Genomic DNA, 25662 nt, shown 5'->3' on the forward strand with positions numbered 1-25662 from the left:
GTAAGTAACCGCCACCCTCCTCCCTATTGAGGAAAAAAAAAAAGCTTTACAAAAATTAAGCAGCTGTGGCCGGCTCCCCCCTGTAATCCCTGCATACATACACGTGGGCACACACACATGTGCACACACATACACCCACTCTTTGCCTTTATGTGAAGAAGTTGGCCAATAACCGTCCATGCATTAGTAGGCAGTGGAGCACAGCACCCAGTAAGACTGGTATTTAATTCCTACTGGAGCTGGTAGACTGGGTTTCTGTGCCAGACACGAGGCTGGCCAAGCCATCTTAAGCAAATAGCTTGTTTGGTATAAAATATTAAATATACTTGGCCTACTTTTCCTTCAGTCTCTGCTCAGTCCAAAGGGAACAGGGAAAGGGAGGGATAGACAGATAATCTATTGACAAATATGGAAATAGAAAAATAAAAGTCAGTGCCTACCTTTTCCTGGCACTTCCATACCATACAAGATAATTTACGGTGATCTGTGGTCTCTCTGGGATTGATAGAATCCTTTTGTGTACAAACAACTGTGGATCTACAGAACTAGCTAGGAAAAGTCTAAAATTATATGCACCTGAGTCATGAAACACTGGTCAGTTTTGTAGCTAACAGGAATAATGATTTCGAGGGCCATGGCATCCGCGTTCCTGCCTTCCATTATGTGTGAATTTGGAATCTCTAAGCTCTGTTTCCCCACTTGCCTGAAAGGTGAACCACAAAATATTTTGGAATGTTAGTGTTCATGTTGTGGCACTATGGCAAATCTTCAGAGTCAGTGGTTGGCTCAGGGACAAAACTATAGTAAAGTAGCTCATGGGCAATTTTAGATTTGTATGTCGTTTAAAAAATAGGGCTGAAGTCTTGAAAATATTTTCGATTTATTACTTTAACAACATGAACTCTGTTCTTTCAGTTTGACATTCGTAGACACCATTGGTAGATTTTTTTCAGCCTCTAGAAATTCAGCTAAGCTGTTTCTGTAGTATGTAGTATTTCCTCTATGTTTACTGAGATCCTGGATAGATAACAGAAGATGAGCTTGAGTGTGCTTGGTACTTTCCAAATTACCAATGAGGTTTTTTGTGTGTGTGGTTTAATTTTTTTAATTTTATTTATTTATTTTTAAATTTACATCCAAATTAGCTAGTATATAGTGCAACAATGATTTCAGGAGTAGATTCCTTAATGCCCCTTACCCATTTAACCCATCCTCCCTCCCACAACCCCTCCAGCAACCCTCAGTTTGTTCTCCATATTTATGAGTCTCTTCTGTTTTGTCACCCTCCCTGTTTTTATATTATTTTTGTTTCCCTTCCCTTGTGTTCATCTGTTCTGTGTCTTAAAGTGCTCCTATGAGTGAAGTCATATGATATTTGTCTTTCTCTGACTGACTAATTTCACGTAGCATAATACCCTCCAGTTCCATCCACGTAGTTGCAAATGGCAAGATTTCATTCTTTTTGATTGCCGAGTAATACTCCTTTGTATATACGTACCACATCTTCTTTATCCATTCATCCATCAGTGGACATTTGGGCTCTTTCCATACGTTGGCTATTGTTGAAAGTGCTGCTCTAAACATGGGGGTGCATGTGTCCCTTCGAAACAGCACACCTGTATCCCGTGGATAAATGCCTAGTAGTGCACTTGCTGGGTTGTAGGGCAGTTCTGTTTTTAGTTTTTTGAGGAACCTCCATACTGTTTACCAGAGTGGCTGCACCAGCTTGCGTTCCTAGAGGGTTTTTTAAATACAAGTATGCAAAGGTTGTAGTATAGTTAGAATCCTACAGTTTTAGAATCCTCTCCTAGCCACCACCCCCCCGCCACGTGCATACATGTACATCCACATTTTTCTTCAGACGGGGAAATGGGGGTCGAGAGAGGCCAACTGAGTGATTTGCTTGAGTGTATCTAGAAGTGTGAATATGTGTCCCAGGCCATGCCAGGGTTGTAGTGCACTATTTATGTCATCTGAAACACAGATGCCTGGAGGAATATGGGCACCTGATTGATTTCCACCCCCACGTTTCCTATCTTGTGAGCTTGAAAATACAGCTTGAGGAGATAGGCACGCGGGCTCCTGGTTTTGCGTCACTGGTGACAATTGTGTTTGTCCCCCTCTTCCCTGTTGCCGCACAGAAACATTGGGGAGCCACAAAGGTAGCACAGAGAGACTACTTCCTTTGGCAAATAATGGCCAAAATGTATTTTTAAAACTTGATTTTAAAAAATACAGTTAAAATTCAAACAGAGCAAAAGTATATGAAAAGAAAGTGTATCCAAAGAGAAGCTGACGTGTTCCATCCTGCCCCCCTGTCTCTGTTCCTTTCACGTTTTACTCAGAGGTCCTATGCGATGTGCTTTTCTGCACCTTGCTTTTATTTTATTTTATTTTATTTTATTTTATTTTATTTTATTTTATTTTATTTTACTTTATTTTATTTTACTTTATTTTATTTTATTTTATTTTACTTTACTTTACTTTATTTTATTTTATTTTATTTTATTTTATTTTATTTTATTTTATTTTATTTTATTTTATTTTATTTTATTTTTTTAATAACATAATGACACATCTTGGTATCCTTCCACATTGGCACTTATAGGTAAACTTTTTCATCCTGTGTACTATGGCATGAAGTGGCTGTATTTATAATTTATTTATTAGAGCCCTTAATGACACACACTTGGATTGTTTATTTTTGTTATTAAAAACAGCGCTGCAAGCAATAGCCTCTAACAAATATCACGATGGACTCGTGCGAGTCCAGCTATGGGGTAAATTACTAGTCATTACCGGGTTGGAGGCTACAGATGCTTTATGTTTTGATAAATACTACCAAATTGCCCTCCAAAAAGGTTCAACCAGTTAATGGTCGCACCAAATAGATGAGAGTGACGGCTTCCTCATGCTGGTCTGATGGGTGGAAATGGCATTTCCCCGTTGTCTTTGTCTGCCTTCATGTGAATGCAGTGAATTTCATTGTCTTCCTTTTTCCCTATTGTTCTGCAAATGGCTTGTTCCTCCTGTCTGTTCCCATTTTTCTCTGGGTTCTCTTTTCTGGTTGGAAAGAAAGGGATAAGGATGTAGTCCTTGCCATGCCTACTTCAAGTATATTTTTTCAGCTCGTCAGTTTTTCTTCGGTGGACCTTATTTATGGTTTATTTTTCAAGATGGTAGTTGTACATGTGTATAATTCTAATTTTTTGAGAGAGAACGTGTGTGCAAGGGGGGGGAGGGGCAGAGGTGGGGAGATAGAGAATCCCGAGTAGGCTCCATGCCCAGCACAGTACCTGACGCGGGACTCGATCTCTCAAACTGTGGAATCGTGACCTGAGTCGAAACCAAGAGCCGGACTCTTTAACTGACTGAGCCACCCAGGCACCCCCTAATTTAATTTTTTAATCCATAAATGAAGTGGGTTTCATTTTGTAATTTAACGTCTTTGAATAAGTACTACATTTTGGGGGACATAAGATGAAACAACTATAAACAGTTACACGTTGAGAAGTCTTGCTTTTACCTATTTTGTCTACTCCATTCTAAAGCAACCATATATTTTAGGATTTTGTCTGTCCTTCCAGTATTTCAGCATTGTAAATATAAGCAAATATGAATATTCCTATTCTCCCCCCCTTTTTTTTTTAAATTTTTTTAAATGTTTATTTTTGAGAGAGAGAGTGAGAGTAGGGGAGGGGCAAACAGAGGGAGACACAGAATCCGAAACAGGCTCCGGGCTCTGAACTGTCAGCACAGAGCCCAACGTAGGGCTTGAACTCAGGCACCGCCAGATCATGACCTGAGCCGAAGTCGGATGCTCAACCTACTGAGCCCTTCAAGCGGCCCATTCTCCCCCTTTTTCTTAAATGAAAGCTCACATATTACTTTGTATTATTCCACACCTTGGCTTTTTTTCACTTAATGACCTTTCTTGAAAGCTTGTCCATGTCTGTATATAGAAAAACAGCTTCCTCTTTTTTTCATACCTGCACAGTATTCGATACGTACAAGGACCTTGGTTCACTGACACTGTCCGTTATTGAGGAACTGTTGTGTTGTTGCTGACCTTCTGCCATTACAACATTGTAACGAAAGACCCTGCCTATAAGAACGTTCATGTACATGCAGGAAGGGTAGTTTCCTATAAAACTGACGAATCAAAGGGGAAATGCAAATGGGGTTTATACAGTGTTGCTCTGTCACCAGCAAGGTATGTAGGTATGCCTGTTTCCTCACATTTTTTTTTTTTTTTAATGTTTATTTATTTTGGAGACAGAGTGAGAGCGGGGAAGGGGCAGAGAAAGAGGGAGACACAGAATCTGAAACGGGCTCCAGGCCCTGAGCTGTTTGTTAGCACAGAGCCTGATGGGCTCGAACCCATGAACCACGAGATCATGACCTGAGCCGAAGTCGGACGCTCAATGACTGAGCCACCCAGGCGCCCCTATTTCCTCACAGTTTTGCCAGCAAGATGTGTTTCAGACATCTAGGTATTTGTTGGTTTGATAGATCAGAAATGGTATCCAAGGGCACCTGGCTGGCTCAGTCGGTGGAGCGTGTGTGTGACTTTTGATCTCGAGATTGTGAGTTCCAGCCCATGTTGGGTGTAGAGATAACTGAAAAATAAAATCTTAAAAAAAAAAAAAATGGTACCCAAATCTAGTTTCAGTTTACATCTCTTAGCCTAAGAATTTTTTTCATCTTTGTACCTGTTACTTGTACCTCTTTCTAATAAGCTGGGGCTTATTTTTCATGCTTGAATTTTGGCCAATATAGAGTTCATCCTGGGACCGTATAAAATATGAATCTGAGAATTTTTTTTCTGGCATCTCTTACTAGAAAGCCCATCCCTACCTACTCACTGGTTTGAGGTGCTGCCTTTATATGTTTTTAGGTGTGAGATTCTCTTAGTACCCAGGTCTGTTTCTGGATGTTATGCTCTGTTCCTGTTGGTCTGTCTGGTTGTTTTACTTTTACACCTTCACGTTTGTCTTTCTCAGTTTCCTGGCATGCTTGGGGGGCGGTCAACCCTACTCTAAGGTCAGATTCAATCTATAGTACTTCCATCGTTTATGTTGAAATCTTTGGTTGGTCTCAAATTCATGTTGGTATAAGGACTATTTCTTTGGTGAGAACTCTTATGTGTTTATTTCCCTCTCACTCTGAGCTGGTTTTACCAGTCTGATTGGGATTTAACTATTCATGGGCTACACAACTCTTTCGTTTTTTTCCCAGACCTCAGGTGGCATTGTCTTTGGTCTCACTTCAGTTTAACAGATTGACACTGTGGTATTTATACCAACGTATTCATGAGTAGCTACTTCTGGGTAAAGACAGATTGAAATAATCAAATGCACATTTTGATACTGTTCCTTTCCAGGAGCCACAAACAGGCACTTCTTAGGCAAAACACGGTGAAAAGGCAATGTACCTTGTGGGGTCTGCTGTGTAGTATTTGCAACTGCCATGCAAAAGAGAAGAATAAGATGATAGGATGAGTTCATGAACTTCAGCACCCTTGGCTGTGCCGAAGGGAGGCTCTTAGCCACTGAGGCCCTGTTGATGGTCTACACACGTATTCTCCACAGAAGGGGTCTGATCCAGAGGGGAGATGGAAGCCGCTTTGGGTGCAAGGGAGTCGTCCCTACATCCTTTTCAGCCTCCTCGCCCTGTGGGAACACTGTACACCCACCTGGGGTGTTGAGATTTGGCAAGGTGATCCACAGTTGTGATTTTGTGAATTCCAACCCACTGGCCTCATATTTCTTCTGCCTTGTTTCCGATTGTCAGCACTGGCCATCCTCCAGTTTGATTTTACCACTAATTGTGTTGCACGTTACCGTACCGAAATGAATCAAATCAAAATGCTTTTCCTGGAGCATTAGATAAAGCAGGCGAAGGTTCTGAGTAATGAGCAGATGCTGCTAATGCGGGGACAGTGGGGACCTTGCCAGGACTCCATCTGCTCCATGCTTGCCTGCCTCTGGCCCCGAGCCACAGCACGAGGGAAGGCAGTGTACTCGAAACCCGCTCCCCGTTCACAGAGTTTGTCTTGAAAACTCACTGTTGGGTGAGAAATGAGATGGCACCCTTCGTAGGTGCAAAGAAGTTCTCGTCTGGCCCCCTGAGTGGACAGGAGAGACACGGCCCGGTGGGTATTAGCTAGCGTGTGGAAGCCAGGCCGGGATAGCCAACAGTCGTCCTGTGCCACCGTCCGGCAAGGCGGAGTGGCTTCTCCACTTGTGCGGCACTCCCAGCACAATTGTCGCAACACATACATGCTTCGTTGTCCCAGGGCTGGGGTGACTGTCATTTCTCACTTCCTGGCGTAGGAACAATGGATGGGAGTGGGTCTCTCCGGGGCCTCGGTAGGACCGTGTTTTAGTTAGGCGGCTTTGATGGAGACTGGGTGCTTTTTAAGCTTTGCTTATAATTGTATGTTTAACAAAAAAATGAATTCTTTGGTTTGCTTATGTGTCTTGTGTGTATGTTGATGGTGACATTTGAATATAATGACATAACTTGTGACTATAGTAACATACAATTACGGCCCCGCCTCCCCCCCCAATCAAGATAGAAGTTTTAGAAGTGGAACATTAACATGTCAGAGCATCGCTTGGGAGGTGGCTCAGACACCTGGCTGTGGATTATGGAGGATTTTTTTTTTTTTTTTTTTTTTTTGCCAAGGCCTTTCTTTGCTGTTCATTTTTCTCTTCAGTTTCAGTAACTAGTTTTTGTTTGAAACCTCTGCCTACCCTTGGGTCTAGGAGTCTTCCTCAGATATTTGACAAAACAAAATGCAACCACTTTCTGACAGCCCCCCAAATACTGGGTATAGTGCTTTTAAAAGATAGGATACATTGATAGACATGAACAATGAACAGTAGGAACGCTCACATTGTCAAGTTCCTCGGAGCGGAATTAAACCCTGAAATGCAGAGTTCTGAACTGAGGTCATTCTTTTCAGTGTTGAGGGAGTATTTCTGGGGGGATTGAACTTGAAAGTGGACTGCCATCTGGCATGGGCTGGAGTGCTACATTGTGTTTCATAGACATGCCATAGGGACTGTGCATATGCAGGACGTTTTTGAATAAAAAAAAACTTCGGGGGCTCCTGGGTGGCTCAGTCAGTAAAGCATCCAACTCTTTCTTTCTTTCTTTCTTTTTTTTTTTTTAACTTCACGTTTACTTATTTTTGGGAGACAGAGAGGGCGAATGAGAACAAATGGGGGAGGGGCACAGAGAGAGGGAGACACAGAAACCCAAGCAGGCTCCAGGCTCTGAGCTGTCAGCCCAGAGTCCAACGCGGGGGTTGAACTCACAAACCGCAAGATCATGACCTGAGCCAAAGTTGGACGCTTGACCGACTGAGCCACCAGGTGCCCCTAAAACATTCAACTCTTAATTTGGGCTCAGGTCATGATCTCACAGTCATGAGATTGAGCCCTATGTCAGGCTCATCTCTGGGTTGTGGAGCCTGCTTAAGATTGGCTGACTCTCTCCCTCTCAAAAAAATAAAAAATCTTTTAAAAGTTTTTCCATTTTTGGTGAGAAGAGTTTGGCATTATATTGCACACTTGGTTACATATGCTTTGGGCTGAGTTGCACACTTTGGGTTACATATGCTTTGTTCCTCAAATGGGAATTTAGAGATAAAGTCTTGAGCAGGAGCTGTGAGATCTCTACAAAAGGTTTGTTCTGTTTAAATCTGTAGTGTTTTTTTTGGTTTTTTTTTTTTTAATTTTTTTAACGTTTATTTATTTTTGAGACAGAGAGAGAGCATGAACGGGGGAGGGTCAGAGAGAGAGGGAGACACAGAATCTGAAACAGGCTCCAGGCTCTGAGCAGTCAGCACAGAGCCCGACGTGGGGCTCGAACTCACATACTGTGAGATCGGGACCTGAGCCGAAGTCGGACGCTTAACCGACTGAGCCACCCAGGCGCCCCTAAATCTGTAGTTTTATAGGAATCTAAAAAAAAAAAAGAAAAACAAAACTGGATCCTTTGACCTTGTAACTGAACCATACTGCATGATCTCAGTGTTTGAATTTGCATTTTGTGTTCCCAGCCTATTGGCACCAAGTGATCACATGACCTACATACCTTGTGGTTGTTTGTCATGCTGCGGGTCCACAGGTGACTTTTTAGAAGTCTGCAATCTCTCAAATTTAAGAAACACTGGGGAGGGAAGTTCTTATGCTATAGGCACAGATTAGCAGATGATAAATTTCTAGGATAACCACACGTTTTTGAAGTTACTAATGAAAAGAACTTGAAACAATTTTTCTCATGCGGAAAGTGGCACATTAAATTTATGGGAGGAGATTTGGTGGTAATCTGATTTATTGCGTGGTTTTCCTGAAAACTGATTTTTTTTTTTAATGTTTATTTCTTTTGAGAGAGAGAGCACAAGCAGGGGAGGGGCAGAGAGAGGGAGAGAGGGGGAAAGAGAGAATCCCAAGCAGGCTCTTCGCTGTCAGTGCAGAGCCTGACAAGGGGCTGGATCTCACAAACTGGGAGACCATGACCTGAGCCGAAATGAAGAGACAGGTGCTCAACTGACTGAACCACACAGGCGCCCCTGAAGCCTGATATTTAGTAACACACAGGATGATGCATTAAATTCCATGTATTTGTCCTGTCTTATTAAAGTTGAGATTAAAAACAGAAAGGAACAAAAAATAGTGCAAAGTATTTTTCCAGGGAGACGGTTGGAGACTACAGAAATAAATTGTCAGAGTTCTTAAATGTACCTAATGAAATCCAAACATTAATTTGTTGTTTTGGAGCCTGATAAATCAGATCAGCGTGAAAATTTAATTTCCCTTTCAATACTTGTAATTTTGATTGTAGCGTTTATTCTGTACTAAACCCTAGGGCTCTGTTAAAGCAGAAGTAAACATACTCGTGGAGCGTGTTTTTGTTTTAAAAGCAAGATGTGCCCGCTTGTCTGCCATTCCAGTCAAAAGGCTGTTAGGCAAGCTGCAGTAGAGTAGGAAGGGAGCCCAGTGGGGCCAGGGACAGGTGGAGGAGGGAGTCTGAACAGTGGCCTGGCGGGTGTGGGAGGTTGGCAGCATCGAGGGAGATAGAATTAGGTAAGTATATTAAGGATCGTGGAAGCCAGTTTTCTCACTATTGGAGAAGGGAGTTACAGGCATGGAAGAGAGCGATCCAGATGAACCCTGTGGTGCTGGATTGGAATAGGAGGTGTCCGTGTGGAATTCATGGTTTTCAACATAGATGGAGAAGCGAGTAGAGATGTACATGCACTAGTACGTGTGTCCTAGCTTTGTTTGCTGGGAAGGTGTAGGAGCAGTAATAGTCCGGTAGCAGTGAACACATGTAGTGCTCAGATCTTAAAAATACGAGTCTCCACTGAAAGGAATCGGGGCTGCTTGGCAAAGAGGTTGACTCCAGGGCTGGGCTAGGGAAAGAATGAAATAAGGCTGGAACATCCTACTGTACCAGGGAATATGGAAGTGCTTAAGGAATAAGGGTGACGTGTCAAAAGAACACAGAAGCTACCTTGAAGGCGTTCTCACTGGCCAAACCTGGGACAATTTGAATATCAGAATAATGCTAGTAACAGATTACAACTTACCAGACAAAATAGGAATCCTTGAGTTACACACTTAAAGTAGAGTGTCACCTAACAAATACAGAAGGAATGATGGCATTAGAAAATCATTAATTGGCAGTTAGGATGATGATAATTGAGACCAAAAAAAAAAAAAAATCTATTGATGCTAAAACTAGAGATGAGAAGAAGACAAGGGATAGGATTTTACATCTCAAAGAAGCTCCCTGCCAAACACTAATTAATTACAGAGTGAGGAAAAAAAGTAACTTTGTAGTCAAGTCTGGCAGATGCCAAATTAATAAAGTGGTCACATTCAACATCAGTAATGGGACAAATTGACATCCTGTGCTACTTAATAGAATACATTGAGACAAACACAGAATTGCTTCTGTGATATTCCAGTCAAAAAGGATATAGCCTGGTCGAATCATGAGGAAATATTAGAAGACCCAAATTGAAGGACATTCCACAGAAAGACTGATCTGACTCCTAAAAAGCTGTCAAACTCATGAAAGTGTTAAAAAAGAAAATATTCCAGGTTGAAGGAGACAAGACAAGGGAGTGCCATGTGTTATCCCAGATTGGATCCTTTTGCTATGAAGGACGTTACTGGAACAATTGGAAATGGGATCTGAATAATGGGTATGTAGAAGTTCTTGCAAGTTTTCTGTAATTGTCAGATTATTTCACCGTAAGTTTAAAAAAAACAAACTAACAACTTTTGCTTCTGATTAAGATGAACTAACAGGGAGTAGATTTATTCTTCTGCCTTAAACAACCAGAAAACCAGACAGAATATATTAAACAGTTTTCAGACATTGATCTTCTTTAAGGGATCAGAGTCTTGGACTACGTGTTTTTCAAACACGCTTACCAACCAGAAACAGCTTACCAACTAGAAACAACCCAGTACAAGGAAAGGGAACCTGAACAGAACCTGGACCTCACTGAGTTGAGGAGACACCAAGAGGTCAAGGAAGCCAAGATGGAAAGAATTTGTGGGCCAGAGTGTCAGGGAGGAGGGAGCTGCACAAAGGGAGACCTCTGCAGATCTAAAGGGACCCCTCTGTCTTTGAGTACTGATGTGCCCGTGTGTGAGAAGAAATACCCAAGACCAGGGAAATAACTGCCAGAAAAGGAGAAGGCAGAACAATTTTTGAAGCTCACATGGGGTTAGGAATAGTTTTCATTCCCACCAAACATCAGGGAAAGAGCTCTCTCTTCTTATAAGGCCATTGATCCTATCATGAGGGCCCCCTCTCAAGACTTAATCTAATCCCAATCACCTCCCCAAAACCCCATCTCCATATAGCATCACATTGGGGCTTTAAGCTTCCACTTGTGAATCTGAGGGGAGACAAACATTCAGTCCATAGCTTTACAAGAAAGCTGTTTTAAGTATGAAGATACAAGTAGGTTAAAAGGATGGGCAGTTATACCATGCAAGCATAAATCAAAAGAAAGCTGGAGTGGCTAAATTAATTTCAAACAAAGTAGATTTTATTTTTTTTAATTTAATTTAATTTTTTAATGTTTGTTTTTGAGAGAGAGAGAAAGAGGTGAGTGGGCAAGGAATAGAGAGAGAGGAAGACACAGAATCCGAAGCAGGCTCCAGGCTCCGAGCTGTCAGCACAGAGCCCAATGTGGGCTTGAACTCACGAACTGTGAGAGCATGACCTCAGCCGAAGTTGGATGCTTAGCCAACTAAGCCACCCAGGCACCCTAAACAAAGTAGATTTTAGAACAGGGAATATTATCAGGGAAAAAAGGGACATTTCATAGTGATAAAAGGGGTCAGTTCATCAAGTGGATATAAAAACCCTAAATATGTATGCGTCTAATAACACAACTTCAAAATACACAAAAGCTGACCAGTGAAAGGGGAATAGACAAATTCATAATTATAGTGGAAATTTCAGGCACTTTGATTTCAGTAATTGATGCAGGTAATCAGTAATTAGTAAGGTCATACAAGATTGAACAACATTGTCAATAATTGACATTTATAGAACTTTATCCGCAGCAACTACAAAATACACATTCTTTTCAGGTAGATCAAGACAGTCTATGTTCTGGGCCATAAAATTAGTTTCAGTAACTTTAAGACGATTGATATCCTACAAAATGTGTTTTCCCACAAAGTATGTTTTTGGACAACTACAGAATTAAAGTGAAAATAACAAAATAGCTATAAAACCTGCAAGTCCTTGGAAATTAAACAACACACTTTCTTAAAAATTTATTTTTTTACTTCAGTTTTGAGAGAGCGTGAGAATGGTAGAGGGGCAGAAAGAGAGGGAGACACAGTATCTGAAGCAGGCTCCAGGCTCCGAGCTGTCCCCTCAGAGCCCCATGTGGGGCTCAAACTCCTGAACGGTGAGCTCATGACCTGAGCCAAAGTCGGATGCTTAACCGACTGAGCCACCTAGGCGCCCCTGAACAGCACACTTCTAAATAACCCATAAGTTAAAGAAGAGGGACGCCTGGGTGGCCCAGTTGGTTGAGCATCCAACTTCGGTTCAGGTCATGATCTCCCATTTCATGAGTTCCAGCCCTGTGTCGGGCTTGCTGCTGTCAGCGCGGAGCCTGCTTCAGATTCTCTGTTCCCGCCTCTCTCTGCTTCTCCCCCACTCATGCTCACTCGTTCTCAAAAATAGACATTAAAAAAATAAATCAGGTAATATTTTGAATGAAAATGAAAAACCGTATATCAAAGTGTATGCAGTGTAGCCAAAGCAGTGCTTAGAGGGAGATTTAAAGCAATAAATGCTTACATTAGAAAAAAGTCTCAAGTCCATGATCTCACTTTTCACCTTAACTAGAAAAAGAGCAAATTAAAATAAGCAGGAGAAGTACAATAATAATAGGAATCCATGAAATTGAAGGGGAAAAAATACAGGAAAATCAAAACTGGTTTGTTTAAAAAAAAAAATCAAGTTGACAAGCACTAGTCAGAATGATTAGGGGGAAAAAAACCCAACATCAGGAATGCAAAAGGAACATCATCACAGATCTTACAGATGTTAAGACTGCACTGAAAAATTATGAACAACTTTACACCAGTAAATTCATCCTCTTAGATGAAGTGGATAAATTGACTTTTTGAAAGACACAAGCTACCAAAATTCACTTAAGAACTAAAAAGCTTAAAATAAAATTCAAGTCCAGTGGCTTTACTGGAGAATTCTACCAAGGGTCTAAGGAAGTAATAATCCTGTATACTTTCATAAAATAGACTAGGAGGGAACACTTTTCAATGAGATCAGCATTACCCTCATACCAAAACCAGATACGAAAAAAATAACTGGTGTATGAAAACAAGGAAACTACAGATCAATATTCCACGTGAATAGAAGTGTAAAAATGCTTAACAAAGTACTGTAAAATGGAGTCCTACAATACATTGAAAGGATAATACATCATAGCCACTTAAGATTCATCCAGGGAATTTAAGGTTAGTTTAACACTTGAAAATCATTTCATTATATTAACAGATTATAAAAGAAAAACTGATCAACTCAATGAAACAGAAAAAAATATTTGACGAGAACCAATTAGTATTGATGATTAAAAACTCCTGGCTGACTGGGGTGCCTGGTGGCTCAGTCGATTAAGCATCCAACTTTGGCTCAGGTCATGATCTCGTAGTTTGTGGGTTCGAGCCCCATGTTGGGCTCTGTTGATGGCTTGGAGCCTGGAGCCTGCTTTGGATTCTGTGGCTCCCTCTCTCTCTGCCCCTTCCCCGCTTATGCTCTCTCTCTCTCAAAAATAAACATTAAAAATTGAAAAACAAAAAGACTCCTGGCTGAGTGACATAGAAAGGGACCTTTCAGGGTGCTTGGGTGGCTCAATCAGTTGAGTGTCCGTCTTCATTTCATTTCAGCTCAGCTCATGATTTCACAGTTTGTGGGTTCGAGCCCCATGACAGGCTCTGTGCTGATAGTGGGGAGCCTGCTTGGGATTCTCTCTTTTCCTGTCATCCACTTGTGTGTGCATGCTCTCTCTCTCAAAATAAACTAAAAAAAAAAAAAAAAAAAAAAAAAAGACCTTTCTATGAAAGACCTACAGCTAACTTCATAATGGTACTTTTACATAATGGTAAAAGGCCAGGCTTTCTCAAAATTGGAAACATGGCAAGGATGTCCACTTTTACTGCTGTTACCCAACACTGTATTGGAAGTCCTTCTTAGTCCACTCATGCCAGAAAAAGAAAGGGCATACAGATAGAAAAAAGTAAGAGTGGTTGTAGATAAATTGTCTTTGCATAAAATCCTAAACAGTCAACAAAAATGTCACTAGAACTTGTAAGTATCTTTAGAACTGTCACTGGAGGTGAGATCAGTATGCAAAAAACCAGTCGTATTCAAGTTAGCAACAGACAGTTGGAAAAACATAAGCTAATTGGGATTAATTCAACAAATATTCAGCAAAATATGTGTAAGACCTATGAGCTGAAAACTACAAAATACTGAGAGAAATTAAAGCCCAAATGAATGTAGAGACTTATATTCATGGATTGGAAGATTAAATGCTGTTGAGATTCAGCTGTCCCCTCAATGACCTAGAGATTCAGTTCAATCCCAATCAGAATCCCTGAAGAATTTTTTTTCTTTTGATAGAAATTGATAAGCTTTTTCTAAAATTTAAAATCTAAAAATGCATAGGACCAAGAATAGCAAGGAACAATTTTGAAAAAGAAGTACAAAGTTGGTAGAGTTACCCTATCCAATTTCAAGGTTTACTGTGAAACTAGTAATCAAAACAGTGTAACAATACTGGCCTGAGGATAGACCCATAGGCCACCGGAACAGAATAAAGTCCAGAAAAACCCACCCACTGATTTTTTTTTTTAATTTTTTTTTTCAACGTTTATTTATTTTTGGGACAGAGAGAGACAGAGCATGAACAGGGGAGGGGCAGAGAGAGAGGGAGACACAGAATCGGAAACAGGTTCCAGGCTCTGAGCCATCAGCCCAGAGCCTGACGCGGGGCTTGAACTCACGGACCGAGAGATCGTGACCTGGCTGAAGTTGGACGCTTAACCGACTGCGCCCCCCAGGCGCCCCCCACTGATTTTTTAATAAAAGTGCCAAGGTCATTCAATGAAGAAATGATTGTCTTTTCAACAAATGATGTCGAAACAAGCAGATAGCTCTATTCCTTTTTATCCCTGCCTGTGAACCTCTACTTTTACTCCATGCTATCTACAAGTGAACTCAAATGGATTATATAGACTTAAATATAAAATTTTCGGACTAAAAGTAGAAAAATCTTTGAGACCTTGGCTGGGCGAAGATTTCTTAGGACACAGAAAGCACAAATTGTAAAATAAAAAAAAAATGTTAGACTTCGTCAAGTAAAAACCTTTGATCGTGAAGATACTAAGAAAATGAAAAGGCAAGCTACAGATTGGCAGAAAATATTTGCAAAACACATCTGATGTAGGACTTACATCTAGAATATATGAAGAACATTTATAGTTCAAATATAAGAAGACAGCCTATTAAAAGTAGGAGAAGGTTTGGATAGACCTTTCAGAGAAGACCTATAAATGGAAAGTAAACACATGAAAAGATGCTCAGCACCATTAATCGTTAGGGAAATGTGAATTAAAACCATTATGAAGTATACTGTTGCACATAATACACCGGCTTTAAAAGACCGATAATACCACATGTTGGTGAGACTGGTGGAGTTGGCACTTTCTTTCCTTGCTGGTGGGAATGCAAAATGGCGCAGCCACATGGGTAAACAGGTTGGCAGTTTCTTACAAAACTAAACACAAACTCACCAGATGACCCAAGCACTCCCACTCCTATATAATCCAAGAGAATGAAACCTATGTTCACACAAAAACTTGTACTTGAATATTTATAGAATTTTATTTTTTTAATATAATTTATCAAATTGGCTGACATACAGTGTGTATGGTGTGCTCTTGGTTTTGAGGGTAGATTACTATAGTTCATTGCTTACATGCTATAACATTTTAATCATGGTAGCTCCAAACTGGAAGCCACGTAGATCAATATTAACCGATGAATGAGTAGGTGTATTGTAGTACATCCATACAATAGGCCATCGCTCGTCAATTTTAGACAACAAACTACAGATACATGCAACAATACAGATAAATCTTAGTAGCGCTAATGCTAAGTAAAAGAAGCCAGCCACAAAAGAGTACGTACTATATAATTCTGTTTATGTGGAATTCTAGAAGAAGCAAAACTATGACAGAAAGCAAGTGAATAGTTGCCAGGGGAAGGTGACTGTCAAAAGTGCGGTGGAAATATTCTGTTATGATTGGGTGGTGGTTACGGGACCATAAATATTTGTTCGTATCCAATAGTGCATTTAAAGTTGATGAGGTTTTTTTTTACATGTAGGTTAGAACTACATGATTTTTTAACATATTTTTAAAAGACCAAAAAGCCCCATTTCAAGATTTTCTACAATATAGTTGGTGCTACTCTTGGGAAGTTTTGTTTTGTTGGTTTTTGCTCATCAGGAAAGGTCAAGATTCTGAAATGTGTTAGAGTCCAAGGACAAGAGTGCTTTTCATCTCGGTTCTAGAGTTGAGTGGATGCTTGAGAGCAGATAATTCCTCTGGTGGCTCATGGCCACCAGGACATGTTTAGTGATTGAAGTTTTTGTTGTGTCTTTAATTTAACAATAATCTTTCGTGAAGAAATCTGGACCTATTTTCAAAGAAATACAAAGTAATAGATATTGTATTTATGGGATCATAGTATAGTGGTAGCAGGCATGGCCAAAAATAGTGGCTATATGTACCTGGAATTGTTCCTCTTTCTTTGTGCTTAACTCTGCTCTGAAATAGGACTTAAAACCCAGGATCATGCGATATTACAAAAAAAAAAAAAAAAAATTCCTGGATAAGCAACTCTCCTCAATTCTTTATTCCAAGGCCATGGAAGACTTTTCTGCATATTTTAAAGAGCTTATGACCTTTGAGGCAAAGACCTGGCTTTTATTCTAATTCCTAAGAGTTGCAGGCATGCATTGTGCTACCCTAGTAACAATAAGCGCAGCTAGTGCCCAGATCTTGGTCTCTAAATATCATTAATTCTTCAGTGAGTGGAACCAGTGCTAGGAGAGACAAATACAAGATGAGTCTGGAACATCTTGTGGGACCAGAAAGTAAGGATGGACCAAAAAAAAAAAAAAGTGGGTAAGATGGCAGGAGGAGGTTCTCTTTATAGGAAACTGGAAACAAACTGGAGCTCCTTCCCAACGGCAAAATCAGGGGCAGTTCAAGCAACAAAATAGGATATTAATGGATTATAGCCTATAGAATAAAGTAAATATCCACGAGTCCATGCCAGTATAAATAAATAGTTAAATAAATAAGCAAGGGAGAAGAGTCAGCTCTTCTGTACAATAGCATTTCAATTAATGAATTTCTCTATATGGAGGAGTGATGAAAATAGAAACTCATTTGGCAAGTGCTAGAATAATTCTTACAGGCAAGAATCAATGGATGCTAAAATTAGTATGATGAAAAACAGGATATGGTGAATAATGAGAAATTGACATCATGTACCTCCTGATTCACTGAAAAGGCACGTTACTTCTGTGCTACTTATGTCAAAAAATGCATAACCTGATTTTAACCATGAGTAAACATTAGACAACTGAGAGATCTTCTATAAGATACATGGTCAGTACTTTTCAAGTGTCAGGGACAGGAAGGACGAAGATAGATTGAGGAATTGTCTCAGAGCAAGGAGACATGACAAATGCAACATGGAATTCTGAATTGGATCCTGGACGGGGTCGGGGGTGGGGGAAGGATTTTGGTGAACCACTTCATGAAATGGAAATAAGGTCTATAGGTTAAACATCTTGTATCAATGTTAATTTCCTGGCTTTGATCATGTTACTGTGGTTATGTAGTATGTTAACATCGGGGAAGCTGGGTGCAAGGTCAACTGTAACTCCTTGTATGATTTTTAGAGCTTTTTTGTAAGTCTCAAATATTTCAAAATTAAAAAATCATTAAACAAGGTAAATTTTTCTCATAGCAATTTAAAATGCCATGTATTTATATGCTGATTACTCAGGGAAAAAAAATGTGCCTGACCGTTTTCTTTTTCGCTGAATTGGGAGCCTGATATTCGATGAGATTAGGACCTAGGTTCTTCTGGTGGTGATTCTACGATTAAGGATTCTCCACATACTTTGTGTCTGTATTTTGCTATTTGGGCTATTCTTTCCCCCTTTTATTTAATGCATGATGGTATGAGTGATATTTCATTTCCAAAGAATACTTTTTAAAGAATGATATAGCCATTTTATTTTATTATTTAAATTTTTTTTTCACATTTATTTATTTCAGAGAGTGAGACAGTGTGTGAGCGGGGGAGGGACAGAGAGGGAGGACACAGAATCTGAAGCATAGCCATTTTATTTTAAAATGTCAGTATTTAGCAGTATGCCAGAAGTTAGGGGTTTTTTTGGTGTGTTTTTTGGTTTTTGGGTTTTTTTTTTTGCCACTACACGATAAACAAGATTTTTCGGTTTTATATGTAAGATATGAAAGGGAGACCTGATTTGCCAAAATAATTTTGGGGGGGGGGTAAACAAAAAAGTCTGAAGACCACTAGTCTTTAAGGCACGTGGATCCGTGGGTCTGGAGTTCAGAGGAGAATCTGTATAGGGCTGTTGTAATCCACACCTGCCCCTGTCTTGTCCCCCAGGGAGCACCTAGGGACATGGGGGCGCCCCAGCTTAAACATTCTTGGCCCTCCTGGCAAAACCCATCCACATGCAGGGAGATTTGCATTGGGGGTTTCAGATGCCTAAGTGAAATGTGAGATCATCTGCTGTTCCCTTTCTCCTTCTTGTTTGGCGTAACTCAGAGTTGACTACAGTGGTGCCATAATCTAAATCTTTGATTTTTTCTACTTTTCCTTTGAGCCATGTAATACTTTTATTGAAAGAGAATTCATTGATAGTATGATTTCAGAATATTTCGAGGGCTTGGAAGGGGATTTCCAAAACCTGCAAAATGTCATCGCTGGAATTTCCATTGCAAATCTGTTCTGAGACTACACTAAGTTCGGAGCGTAGCTCCTGAAAACTTTTGCAAAATACAAGTTCTGTGTCTTCACTTTTGTCAGTGATAGCTTTTCAAATTATTTTTAAGAATCCTTTTATTGTAGGAAATTCAAAATACACAAAATTGGGGAGAATAGGGTGATGAATCCCCATGTACCCATCATTCTGCTTCAGTAGTCCTGAGCGTTATCTTCAATCACGCATTTCTAAATATTATATAGTTCTGTCACTTAGCACATGAGTGGAACTGTTTTTGAAGATAGACCTATTTGCCTTTTAGTAACAAATAAACTTTTTGAAAAGAGAAAGAACAAGGAGATAAAGACTTACCCTGGGCTACTCTTGGCCTGGGCTCTCTTGCACCTGTCTGGTCAGGAAAGTGGTGGCGGTGTTGCGTACTCCTTTGGAGTTTAATTCACCTTAACCTATCACTGAGTCAGAAGTAGAATTTGTATATCAGAGTTAAATGTTGATTATAAAATTATGTGGACCGTGATTGGGAAAAATGAAAAAAATCTCATCACAAATCATGTTAATATTTATAAAGGTATGTATACAAATTATAATAAAATTTTTGAGATAGTATAACATGTAGGAAAAATTCAAATTGTCCCAAAGGATGTGTAGTGAAGAATAAGTGTTCTTTCTCTACCCACCACCACTGTCCCGATTGCCCAGTACCATAGTTTGTGCGCTGGAGGCATCACCTAGTACCACTGTCAGATGGACTCTTCAAAATATATTCCAGGTTATGTTTATATTGCTCCATTATAGTGTAGGAAGACACTGGCTGGAGCTGGCAGGGTTGGTGGCTGCGTGCATAGTGATGTCTCTTTCGCATTCTCTGCCTCCTTGGCACTTCCCCTTGTGGAAGACCTGGTCCGGATGCTTCCCCATGAATCTGTTTTTCCTTGGACTCCGTTACTCTGAATTCTTCTACGGAGTCACATTGTCCTGTCTTACGATCTGTTATTTGATTCCTTTTCAACTTACTGTCTTTTCTCATTTTTTATTTTTAAAATGTTTTTCTTCTGCTTTGAACCTGAGACTCCTAACTATATTCATCTTGCTTTCTTCTTGACTCTCTTTCTGCTTTGGTGATCTCTCATCCGGTCGCTGATCTGTTGTGCCTAACCAGCCACTTGATCGGTCCATGAGCCCATTCAGATTCTCGGCAGTCCAAAGTACAGCTTCCAGAATGCTTCCTATGTGTTGTTTTTCTCCACATCACAGGGTTCAGGTTTAGAGTTGTGTTCGGCTGCAGTGTTGAGGATGAACATGCACGGTAGACGCTTTGTCTTATTCCAGACCTTCCATACCGAGCACTTCAACATGACCCTTGTTTGCACTGATATTAACCTCCCTGGCCACCTCTTCCATAAAAGCAAAATTTATTTTCTCCTTTCAAACTCATGCCACCTTTACACCTCTGGCCTCTATCTCATAGTGCTGTTGTATGGACTTGATGAATGAGGCAGTACACAGTTAGTGAATGCAATGGGTAGATCTTAAATTTTTGTTAAAATGCTTTTTCTCTTGTCAAGGAGTTTTTTTGGCTCCTGTTTATTTATAGGCAAGTGTTTACAGGGTGGAAATTGAAGTTACAAGCTGTTTTTAAAAATAGTTTCATTCACTGTTCTCTGAACTGCAGTTAGATGACCCTGCCCACATGACTACAGCAGTGCCCCCTTATCTGTGATTTCAGTTTCTGCAGCTTCAGTTACCCACAGCCACTGTGGTCTGGGGGGGGGGGTCCTCGGTCAGTGGTAGTCTAATGCTACCTCATGCACATCGTTCCATCTCTTCACGCAGGTGTGTTATTATCTCACATCATCGCAAAAAGAGGGATGAGTTCAGTTCAATAAGATACTTTGAGAGAGAGACCACATTCACGTGACTTTTGTCACAATATAGTGTTATAATTGTGCTATTTTATTGTTGATCTCTTACTGTGCTTTTTTTTTGTTTATAAATTAAACTTTATCAAAGGTATGTATGTAAAGGAAAAAACACAGTACCTAGCGGGTTTGGAACTGTCCATGGTCAGGCATGTCCTGGGGATCTTGAAACGTATCCCCCACAGGTAATGGGGGGTCGATTACTGTGGTCAGAAACTGCCCTACGCCTCAGGTGTTTACTGTCCAAGCTCAAGAGGATAGGAGCTCATGGCTACAATAAGTTCTAATCAAGGAAGCACTAAAGACCACAAGACACTCTGTGGTTTAAGAAGTGACTAGTCTGTGACTTTCTAAACTGTCAACCTGTTTTAAATTTTAATGGTGCTTGAAAAAGATCAAAGGGGAGGGGGCAGGGCCAGTTGTGTGTGGTGTGTTTCCCCGCCCCCCCCCCCCAAAACCAGTTCAGCAGTTATTTACCTTTCAAGCAATTAACATAATTACCATTATGCTAAAAAGTAATTTTGGAAAGTTCTGCCCTGAGCTCTTACGACCCCACCGGGACAGTTTTAGTTGGGACTTATCTTTTTGATGGAAGCCTAATTGCAATTTTGGCTTTGTGCACACAAACAGAAGCAGCTAATTGTTTAGGCAAATAGCAGATTAATTTAAATATGCATCCCTAATAAAACAAAAATGGTATCCATTATGGTCCTTGTTCCCATGACGAGGAATATAAATATTCTGTGCAAGTACCATTAGGCGGAGGTCTTAAGGATTGTCGACATTATTTCACAGTGGTAGCACTTTCCTGATATCGAGTAATCTTTACAAAAGCTCACATAAATCAGTTTAAACTCATTTAGATCCCATTTCCACTATGTGCAGTTTCATTACCACACTCTGGCTGGCCTCCTCCGGGAGGTGGGAGGGGCATGTCGCAAACTGGCATGGGTGCCCACCACAGCTGCTGAGCAGGCTTTGTGTCTCCTCAGAAGACTGGCCATCGTTACTCATGTCATTGTTAACAACCGTTCCCCGGTCTAGGGTGAGCTCCGAGTTGCTTCCGCCCTGCTGCCGCTTGTCAGAGCCCCACTCCCGTCTCCTCGATTGGGCCGAGGGCCCTCACTCATTGTGCTCTTCCAGATTTTTTGACAGACCCTTTTTCTTCTTTCGTCTGCATCCATTTCATATTTCTCGTGGATGAAGTCGTGTTGTCGTGAGGCTGGCACTGGCTCAGAGTTGAACATCCTTCATCCAACTCTTGAGGTTTCGTCAGGGAGAAAGAAAGACCTCTGCTCTCCTTTTAGTTTTCCCGGTGTGGGGCAAATAAATGGGGGCCGTGAGCTCTGGCGCTTAGGGATCATGGCTTGTTCAGGAAATGATGGCAGTGACCTGCTTTTTAAGTCACTACTGAGGAACTAACTACATAGATCCTGCCTTTGCATTTGCTAAGACATTTTCTCGTTTTCCCCTGGCCTGACTTGCAGGATAAGTGTAGTAGACACTTTTGGGGTGTCTCCTAACCCCAGTGAACCTCCTTAGCCCCGTAGGGGTAGACACGTTCACAGTGAGTATTTGCATTAGTCTCTGGCCTCGGTTGGACGAGGGTGGGAACCGTAGGCCCGGGGGGCAGCTAATTCATGGATTGGGATGAGCCATTTGGGCCTCACACATTTAGTCTGGGTTCTATGCTTGGATTAGAAGACTCTGCAGATTGGGGAAGAGCGACGGCTGGTTTGTGGGGGGAGACAGAAGAATGAAAACAGCTGCACAGAGAGGCACACAGAACCACATACCCTGCCTTGGTTCTGAATGTCTTCCTGGTCCCTGGTTCAGATTCCTTATGATCTCCAGCTGTACTTCTTGCCTTTGGGTTCCATGAAATAGCCCCATTCCCTCCCAGCCCATTTCCCTTTTGTGTTTGAGTTGCGGTGGATTTTTGTTTCTTTTGTTTTGTTACGTCCCTTGCTAAAACGTAAGACAAACATTTGGCAAACCTTTATTGACAGCCACGTTGTCAGTGACGTTATGAATTCACTGACATAGGCGATATGGAAGAAAAAGGACACAGTTCTGACACTTGAGAGGTCCACACAATATCAAGAGCCAAATCCATATCATTATTGTTTCTGTGATATAAGACTTGGCCTTTTGAATGAATTTCTATCAGATTTTTAAAAATTATCACCTGTTTGAAACCCATGGGGGAGGGGAAGGAAAAGAAAAAAAAAAAGAGGTTAGAGTGGGAGAGAGCCAAAGCATAAGAGACTCTTAAAAACTGAGAACAAACTGAGGGCTGATGGGGGGTGGGAGGGAGGGGAGGGTGGGTGATGGGTATTGAGAAGGACACCTGTTGGGATGAGCACTGGGTGTTGTATGGAAACCAATTTGACAATAAATTTCATATATTGAAAAAAAAATTATCACCTGTTTGACAAGTGACTATATTTGGTTCGGACAGGCATTGGCTACTTACTTCTTAATGTCACGTGATGGTTGTGCATCCAGTTCAACTTGAAGTGTCTAGAGAAATTAGCTGCCCCTTCTTTGGGGATATTAAAATAATTTTATGGCATGATAAAAAGCATATCCATTTTCCCATTGTACTTTGTATCTTCTGTTATGTGTTACATTTTGGTCATTAAAAGGTTTGTTTCTTGGGGCGCCTGGGTGGCGCAGTCGGTTAAGCTTCCGACTTCAGCCAGGTCACGATCTGGCGGTCCGTGAGTTCGAGCCCCGCGTCAGGCTCTGGGCTGATGGCTCAGAGCCTGGAGCCTGTTTCCGATTCTGTGTCTCCCTCTCTCTCTGCCCCTCCCCCATTCATGCTCTGTCTCTCTCTCTGTCCCAAAAATAAATAAACGTTGAAAAAAAAATTAAAAAAAAAAAAAAAAAAGGTTTGTTTCTCTCAGGTGCAGGTTTTGTGAGAATAGGAGTCCTATCCTTTCTGTCTGCCCCCAAACGAAATGCTTGGTGGATGCCATGAGAATATTCACTGCATGCAGTCAGTGACTTTTTTGTTTTATTTTGTCTTATTTGCCGCAGTTTCCCGACTACCTAGAATAGTGGCTGGCCCACAGCCGGGGCTCAGTAAATACTTGATTGTACTATTACATCGATTCCCTTTTGACTAAATGTTGGTTAACGTGGGTGATAGTCAGCTACAATATTACAAGACATTATTATAATTCAGGTATTCGTAGTTCAAGTCCCTGCAGTTCTGAGGTTGTAAGAGTAGCCATGATGTAACTACTAACGAATAGATTGATCATTTATAAAACTAGCTTCCACCCAAACATCTCTCCCCATTCGCTGCTGTGTCTCTTCCTGCCCACCTTGCCCGGGTGTTTTTGGGTCAAGTGTCCAGCAGCACAGTTGCAAAGTGAAATTGCAAATCTTGCAACAGCTGCAGGATTTAATGTTAAAAGTGATATTGGAAGAGCCCCAGATGCGGTAATTACATGGGTAAGTATACGTGGCTTTTTTTTTTTCTTACTATTTAAGTCCTTTTTTAAAGATTAATTGCCTGCTGATGCAAAAGCAATAATGTACACGGGGTTCATCACACACATAGAAACGAAAAGCCTGACCATAGTGACACAAAGGCTGGGGGGCAGGAAATGGAAGTGTGTGGCAGTGAAGCTCGCCCTCTTCACATGAAGTGGGGCAGTGTCACTGGAGGGTAGACCGGTAAGTTAAAGATGAATGCTAAAATGCTGAAGCATTTGGGCTAAAATAACACAACAAGAGTTTGGGCTAATGAGCCAACAGGGGAACGCAAATGGAATAAACACATACTCGGTTGAAGCAAATACTCCATCTAAAAGCAGGTAGAAAAAGAGAAAAAGGGAACACAGAACAAATGGGACAAATAGCAAAATGGTAGGAAAAACCCATTCCTGCCCATAACCACATTAAAGGAAATAGTCTACACACTCCAGTTAAAAACAAGACCAAGTATATATGCTGTCGACAAGAAACTTGTTTCAAATGTGAAGACACAAGGCAAAGAGAAAGGACAGAAAAATATATACAGTGCTAACACTAATCAGGAGAAAGCTGGAATGCCTATATCCATAGCAGACAAAGAAGATCTCAGAGCAAAGAACACAACCAGGGGTAAAGAGGGACATTTCACACAACGAAGGGTCAATTCGTTCAGAGGACATGACAGTTTTAAATGTTCACACGTGTAAAAGTGGTCTTGGAGGACTGTGCTGTCGACAAGGAAGGGGCTGACAAGGTTTTATATGCCTAGTGGTTGAAGGGAGTAGAGAGAGTTGATAAAGATGACGACGCTGTGGGAGTCCAGAAAAGAATGTGGCCATTAAATTGAGGGAACCCTAGAATATATTTTCCAAAAAGACCTTTCTTAGGATGGCTCTGTGAAGCTCAACCTTGCAGCAAAGGATATTTTATTGCACAAGATTCTGTTGGAATAGTGATGCCGACAAAACCGAGTAGTTGATTAATAATGAAAAATGTGTTTATAGATAAACTCCATGTGTGCTTAGAGTGAGCCGTGGTTGAGTAACTTCCACATTTGGCAGAATCCAGGCAAGTTTACGTCATTTGCTCGTGGAGCTCATGGTTATTTTATGCACTTGGAGAGGCAGCCGCACATCCCGCACTTTCCCAGCATAATTCCAGCCCAGCCTCATCACATACCAAGTGGCTTTGGACCAGTTGTTTAACCACTCGGAGCTTCTGTTCTCTTTTGTAAATGAGGATAATGATGTTCCTCCCAAAATGGAAGTGAGCACTCAATGAGAGGAGACAAATGAAAATGTCTCACTCTCAAAAGCTCTGTGAAAATTGCAAATTTTGTTTCTCTCGTGACTGTTTATTGTGACGTCTCTGAACAAAGGCAAACACACATAACGCAGAAGTGCTTGGTGGAGGCACATCTTGGAGTATGCCTGTCTCCTATTGAATGTGTATTCAGCGTTTTCTGCAGCATCTCTGTTTCTTCTGAGAGTGGGGAGGACTTGCCAAAAGATTTGCCAGGGGAATGTGTCGTGGAGCCGTGTGTGACCCGCGGATCCCCTTGGTTTATCGTAATTCTTAGAAAAGAACGCTGTTTTACGTCTGAAGCGACATTGAACT

General features: G+C 41.0%; 1 protein-coding gene and 1 long non-coding RNA gene across 3 annotated transcripts in view; both read left to right on the plus strand.

Moving 5' to 3' along the window:
• The window catches only part of FBXW8 (F-box and WD repeat domain containing 8), a 119217-nt gene that overhangs the window by 49221 nt on the left and 44334 nt on the right, over nucleotides 1-25662 (plus strand). The gene's annotated exons all lie outside the window — the stretch shown is intronic.
• LOC128312453 (uncharacterized) lies at nucleotides 15-24723 on the plus strand. The gene is made up of 3 exons (XR_008291808.1): nucleotides 15-7716; nucleotides 7962-23207; nucleotides 23454-24723. It is a non-coding gene; the product is annotated as an uncharacterized LOC128312453 (long non-coding RNA).

The sequence above is a fragment of the Acinonyx jubatus genome, chromosome D3 (genome assembly GCF_027475565.1).
Source record: "Acinonyx jubatus isolate Ajub_Pintada_27869175 chromosome D3, VMU_Ajub_asm_v1.0, whole genome shotgun sequence".
NCBI lineage: Eukaryota > Metazoa > Chordata > Mammalia > Carnivora > Felidae > Acinonyx > Acinonyx jubatus.